Source organism: Columba livia, chromosome 1 (assembly GCF_036013475.1).
Source record: "Columba livia isolate bColLiv1 breed racing homer chromosome 1, bColLiv1.pat.W.v2, whole genome shotgun sequence".
NCBI classification, from domain to species: domain Eukaryota; kingdom Metazoa; phylum Chordata; class Aves; order Columbiformes; family Columbidae; genus Columba; species Columba livia.
The window spans coordinates 174,696,315-174,703,930 of NC_088602.1; positions in this window are offsets into that span (position 1 = coordinate 174,696,315).

Below are 7,616 nucleotides of genomic sequence, written 5' to 3' on the forward strand. Positions count from 1 at the left end.
GGAGATGCTCAATCCGGGAACAAACTGAGTCACTCCCATGTGGGTAGGTGTCCGGATTAGTAGGACAGTAGCAAAGAATGTGCTAAAGGGAAGGGAAAAAAAAACAGGGAGAGAGAGGTTAGAAGGTAATTACAGATATTTGACAATTGTCAGGTTCAGTATGAGCTGCTGACTTGGAAGGCACTGCACCTCACAAAAGTGGTGATGTGATCTGCACCTCACTAGGGACAAAGAAGCACTTCCAGCATGTGAAAGCCAGGCACAATCCCCGGCTCTATTTGTAACTGAGATGGAACAACCCACCACAGCAATTATTCCTCGTGCCCAGAAGTGGTGTAAGAGCCAGTCAATGCCATTCGCATGGCCTGAGCTCCACTCCAGCCCTGACTGAGTTTAGAGTCAGCCTGGAACAGCCAGTCTTCTGTGCACAGCAAAGTGCAACATCCACAGGGACCACCAAACCCATAGGCCAGCATACACATTATTTTTTGTTTCCTCTACTTTGGTAAAATGGATATACTTTACTGGGAGGGTGAAAACTCATGGACTCCACACAATCCAATACGAATTCAAGCGAAGACATTTATTACAGAAACAAGCCTCTTATATATACACCTTGTTGAGGCCCTGAGGCCCCACTCCCACAGCGGGTGTTGTTTTTCAGCCTTCGAGCTGGCCTTGAGATTCCTTTGGTTGGTTCAGAAATAAATCTCCATCTAATAGAAACCCATCCACACAACAACCTCAAGAAAATCCCTCAAATCTCCCACACTTTATCGGAACTGTTCTGATACTGTTACAGAGAAAGTAATATCAGGGTAGTCTGGAAAAACAAAAAATAAGTCCTCTCCCCCAAATGATAATATGCAACATCTATAGAGTATTTGGACAGATCAAATCGTGGATTAACAGACACAGCTCTGCTCATTTGGTCGAAATTGTAGATGGCTCTCCAATGTCGCAGTGTGGCTATATGCTCAGTACATGCGTATCGTTCTGCCATCATTACAGGAAACAAAAAAGGGCAAATTCAGTTTTGTTCTAATGCTGCCAAACCAAGCAACACTGCAGCAAAGAATCTGGCCCTACATGTCTACACTCCACTGGGAGCCAGGGTGCTTGCTACTGTCTCTTTCTCTTACTGTCAAACACATGTATTTGGGCACACACTTAGTTACTGACCTCAGTGAAACATGTCAGTACAATGCAGTTCTCTCAAATTTGTTTTAACTTACCCATGCTGAATGCTTGGGGTGAAGCTATTCTAAACAGTTTGCATTATTTCATATGTGCCATTCTCAAGAAACACTATGAATTTTAAACAAAACGAACTGGGCCAGAGAGCTAATGAAGTTAAATGAGGCTGGCAAATGATAGTGAACTGGACAAGATTTAGCAAATACATCCTGAAAGGACAATATTTATGAAGGCAGAAATTTAGGTGCATGGGGAAGATTTCTGCAAACAGGTGACTGCAGTTCCCAGAATTTCAGCTATCAATCATGCCTCTTGAAAAAAAGACCTTTCCCCCTGAATGCTCCCTCTACACTTCCAACCCTGAACTTTTCCCTTCTCAACCCACAGGGAATTAAAGACTCCCGGTGAAAACTAATGCAGCCTTTACAGAAAACAACACATTTCCTTAGGTTCATTTGTCATCTCTGAGACTGAACAGTTCACATTCCCTCAAGCACACATGAAATCACCTCTTTTCTCTCACAAATCCTGCTTCTCCCTCCCTTGTCCCCAGCCTCCAGGTCTTTTACAGATTGCTAGTTTCTCAAAGCCCTTAGTGCTGGTAGCAAATGAAATTTCAGCCTGAAGCCAGACGAGGTCCTGGGTGGGTCAGTTTTTTCTGGTAGTTGGAGAAAACCTTCACCTTGGTGGTTCTGTGATCTTGTGCCTGTGCCACTCTGCAGACCTGGTGGTCAGCAAGGAGGGCAGTGGAGATCATTGGTCTTTATCACTTGTCTCAAGGAAAGCCCACAAGGATGCTGCTGAGATTATTTCACTTGACAGGAGACAGATACAGAAGAGCTATTGAATGCTTATTATCTTTTTACATGCGAGACCTGTGAAAAGGCTTAGTTTAAACAACTGAGGCACAGGCTGCCGATGACAGCTGCAGATTCCAGGCTTCAGGAGTGCCCTAGTCCCCCTGGAACAGCCGGAAGGGGACCGTAAGCAAAGAACTCTCTGTCAGGGCACCAAGGTATGGGTCAATGCCTGGAGCAACGTGCAACGTAAGTGCAATGCTGATCCAGGTGTGAGGAAGACTGATGTAGAGGGGGACAATAGTGAGGACATCCTTCCCTGCCAGCCTAGAGAAGAGTAATTTTTCAGGAATGGAGAACCCTACCTAGGAAAACACATACAGATGGTTTCAGTTTTTTATCTAGGCCAGCTGGATTCATTGCCTTTACTCTTCACACTCTTTGGGACTGATTGTCTGAAGCATTATTCATCACTGGAACCGGGTTAATAAACCTATATTGCCATCTTAGCTGTCAATGGGAAGTGTGTTTCAGGGGATTATTGTATCTTCATTCTCAGATCAGTTCTGGATATAGAGGGAAAAAACCCACACATTTTCCAGCGGGAAAATCTGAAGGCCACTAGAAATAATTAAAGTCTTTCCCTTGATATCATAGATTTTCTAAAATAAAAGGCCAACAGCTATATCTCATAGGCTCACATTTTCTCAGCAAGTGTTTCTGTTATCTGTTTTCCCAGTTACAAATACAATTCAATGTGCTAAACAGAGACTGTTTTTAGGCATCTTGAGTAATTTTGAGAAAAACAAGGCTAGCACTGATTGAGAAGAGTCACAGAGGAGAAGACATTGGTGATGCACTATTGTCTCAGAGCTAAGAAGCATCCCTGTCTGAGCTGGAAACAAGTGTTGTCCAGGATGGCCCTTTTCAACAGTTCTTCCAGTTGCAGTTATCAGACAAAGGGAGAAATTTTAGGTTTTATTTTCTTGGGAGAGAAATGGGAGTTGCAACTGCATTTGTTCATTTATCTGCAGGGATAATAGCAGTGAAAGTGATACAGGAACCTAGACAGATACAGACAGAGATCAAACAGAGGTGCAGCTGGATACCTGACACAAGCAAACACTTCTGAGAAGGGCAATTTCTGATCTTGTGAGTCTATACTCCAAGGAAAAGGACAGCTGAACAGTGACAAAGGAAGAAAATATTTCTAACCTCTCTGAAACATCTCTCCCTAACCTCTTGTTCATATCCCAGTGATCAAGGTCTCTGAACCAGTAAATCACTGTGTGCCAAATTATGGGGTTTCCTGCTCAGGAAATATTTGTGCCTCTGATCAGCCTAGTAGAGCAAACCAGTTTTTTTTAAACTCAGCTTAACACGATGGTCAGACTTTCTAGACTGCTGGAAAATGTTCATAATTCAATCGATTTGTGTTTCCAGGTACAGGCAGATGTAAGGCAGCACTTGGCTGTGAGATAAGCAGAGTGACTGTGTCACAGGAAAACAGAATGATGCTTCTCATTAGTGATCTCCTATGCAAAGTGATTTCCTCCTTGCTTACATGTAATTTTAAACATTTGTTCTTATACAGAATAACTGCTGCATTGAGATATTGTTTTCAAAATCCCCTGCACTGCAGCAGAGGTGAAAAGGCTCCACCTGTAAATCTGCACTTCACTGAATACAGCTGCACTAATCCTTTGTGTGGCACTGTGTTCTGGCAGAGACGTCTTACTCAGGATCCATCTATCTCCCCAGATCCCATGACATCAAAAGGTGAGCCCCTGCTGGGGTGAGGTGACTTTTGAGCAACGGTGACCCTGTCACACAGTGTGCAAGCACATCTCTGTGATAAACACCCATGGACATGAGCTACTAATTATTTCTAGACCTCAAAGACTCAGCCTGTAAGCTTTCGGCATGACTAACCACCCCTGTCCACCCACTTCCTACCCCTGCAGTACATTAGTTCTAGAAGGCCGGCTGTTAACAACTGTGTTTGATACTTGGTAATTTACCACAAGCCAAAGCTTAAACACCTACTGACCCACCAGGATGCACGTGTTGGAGGCCCACAGATGGAGAAGGTAGTGTTTGCTGCGTGCTTGAGTGCATCACAGCTTCCATTTTGAGGCAGGGCATTCCAGCCCCCACGGCTTTCCCATGTCAGACAACGCTGCTCTTGTTCCAGACACAAGCGTGCTTGGTTGGCAGTGGTAAGAAAAATTTCAGGACAAACACTGGGTATATATTGCATATTTACAGACTGTACTGATGATTGTTTATATACACACACAATATACATCCCATTATTCGTAGTGCACTGTGTCCATCTGGCAAAAAAGCCCTAATTTTTGCAACAAAGCACAATTTTCTTTGCTTTTTACCTCAGCAGCAGCTCAGACAGAAAGAAAGCAGATGACTTCTTGTGAGGAAAATGAAAGAGCCCTTCTTTCATCTTTCTTTCTAAAACTGCTTAGATGCTGATTTAAGCCAATTGGCAATTGAGATCACTCATTTTGAAGCTGTGGTGTCTCATTGTTTTGCTGTATTTACCTCTAGAAATTTTAGAAAAAATCCATGTTGATATAGCAGTATGTGTATTAAATACCAGGTAAACAGTGGAAGAAGCCAGAGAAAGGAATTTACACTAGAGAAACAGCTTTCCTTCATAATGCTGGAGCATCTGTCATAACTAGAGAAAGAATCCAACAAAAGAAGCAGGAACTTCTCCTAATGGCAGTTCTGGACCTGGGAGTTAATTATTGCACTTCCAAGTATGGATGGGAATCACCATCATTTCCAGTCACTTCCAAATGACTGTAACTGCATGCCTCAGGAGGAGGCAGGTTTTCATGTGTTACCTAACCTGAGCTGTATGTTTCTGTCCACAGCAGGCTGGGCATGAGTGCTTCTTGGCGTCCCAGGCTTGGGTCACAACATCATCATAGAAATACTGCTCAAATGATATTTTTATCAAATTTTATTCTCATTAAGAGGTATTTTTTGAAGAATTAACAAAAACCAAAAATAGACAAATCTCGCCAAAGGGGTCTAGTGGCTCTAGAGCAACTACATATATAGATGTGTGCGTGTACCTTCAAGAGATACCTACATAGATATAATTGTGTTTGTGCTAGGTATATCTTGTATAACTGGAGGTCCTAGATAGGAATGTCACTAAACAAATTCTAAATGAAGACAGGCAGTCTTTCCAGGAGAAAAAAAAATATCCAGTCATATTCAGACATAGAGGGAAGTTGACCAGCCCCAAAAGAAAAACAAGGAATAATATTTGCCTTGAGCTGCCTCAAGTTTTCCAGCCTCTGCCATGTTGCCTATAGGGCTGGAATGCAAAGCTATGGCAGAATGAGTATAACACTGCAGTGCTGCCAAGAGGCACAGCAGTGCATTCAGGTATTCAAGTCCCACAATAGAACCATGGGGCTCTCTAGATTCTCCTTTTTCCCTAGTTCAGGAAAAAAAAAAATCAACCCTTCCACAGATCAAGAGTCCCAGATTTCTGCCTCTCCCTGGATGCATGAGGAAATCCATGTCCACAAAGGGATTTCACCTGAATTTCCCCCCGCAGCCCTCCTCATGGTCATTCAGCCCCATGTGCTTTTCCTAGAGATTATGTAGTTGAGTGACTCACAGATGAGCGGGAACTGGGGGAATCCTGGCTCCCTATTTATCTCTTGACTCAGTACCAGACCTTGGAGGAGTCACTTGACCTTCACAGAGAGCATTCAGTCAAGGTGGAAAACAGGGAGAGAAAACCACAGAAGACCACTTGTTCTGAAAACCAGAAAGCTTGCTTTTCTGGATGGAGGACATCTGTATATTTCTGTTAAAACAAAGTGCGGCTTATCAGATGCATCTGATTCCTACCACACTAAATCCTTTATTAATTTAACCATTTAGGTGTCTCTGTCTTGGTTTTTGATCATTAGATTTAGAGGGACTTGTTTGTTTATGGAGAAGAATATCAGTGTGCTAATTGCAAATGAAAGTCCTCCTGCTCCTAACGGTACTTTTTCAACTTTCCTATTGAGGCATTTAAAACACAAGGTGTCTTTCTCTCATCTTCAAGTAACGCTCCATGAAAATAAGAAAAAAAGAAAAAAAAAAACAACACACAAACTAAGTTGTTGTTCACATTATAATGGCTGCCATAATTGTATTTAAATGCAATACACTTTTGCTGATTACATGCGACTGAAACAAGGGGGTAAATGAACACTAAACAAGGGCTTTATTTTGCCATGCAGTAATTGCTCTTCATCAGAACTATTGTGGTGGAGGTATACATCAGCTGAATTGATTTCTTTTTGTTGCAAAAAAAAGGAAAATGCAATTTATTTCTGTACAAGACCCTCTAAAGATAGCACAATCTGAGATTTTCCATCAAGACTCAAGTAGATTCAAGCATATTTTGGCATTCCAGCAGCCCCCTCCCACATTTAAGCTGCTATTCCCATGTGCCTGTTGCTAAATATAGCAGCAGCTCTTCAGATTGACAGGAGAGTTCCTGATCCTGGCTCCTGGGCTTTGCTCCATACGCTCCTAATATGGTAGAGCACAGCAGCCAAGCGAGCGCTCAGGGAGGACTCGAGGGGGTAAAACTGCGTTCGTAGGATCATCCCTCCCCACGCCATGGGAAACTGAGCAGCAGCAGCCACGGAGAAGCTGCGCCTTAACCTTTTGGTGTCTTGGCTCCAGATCAGCTGTCAGCGAAGCCGACTGGCTTCTCACGAAAGTGTACAACTGTGCGATACCGAGTGACGCCAACTTCCATTTGACACCAGCGCTGAGTATTCCCACTCGTCCCCCCATCTCTCACAGCAGCAAGCCAGGATACAGAAACATCTGGTTAGAGCAAGAAGGGACAAAATGCTGACAATGTTTGCTGTGAATATGTTTTTGGCTTATAAATGGACATATAAAGCAACATGGGTGTCATTTTAGTCACCCTCCCCATCTCAGTTTTATGAGCAAGACAAAGCTTGTATGCAGTGCTGGCTTGCACCTCTCTGCAGGGCATTGAGCTGTAGAGGCGATGGAGATAGTGCCTGAGAGATTATTTCAGCAATCGTTGATTTCATCTACAATTATTTGCCAATGTTTTTATTACTAATTTTAAAGTCCTTCCTGTATGACTGTATGAGTTTAGCAGGAGTCCCCGAAGCCACAGATTCTGGAACTCAACCAACAGAGCTACAAGGAGGAAATTTGCCTCTTTGCAGAGGATCAGCAGGTTTGCTTGAAAAAAGCTACAAATGTGGCACAGGCCTTTTGCTGCCCCTCATCCTCACAATGTGTATTTTTGCTCCAAAGCCAAGCTTGCCTAGCTCATTAAACATCTCTGCTCCCTTTGCCATCAGTCTGCAAGCAGCAGGGAACTCTGAGAATACACTGCTTGGGACTTTCAGCCCCAGGCAGTGGTTTCCCAAACCATAAAAGCACCCTCTGGGCATGCATCAGAGGCACTCATTACACACTCCCAGCTCTCTGGAAGTTCATAGGGAAATATACTTTGTAAGACTGTACTGCACAAAGGCCAGCTAAAACAGAATTCATGAGGGAAAAGACACAGAGAAGGAAACTTTAAAGCAGCAG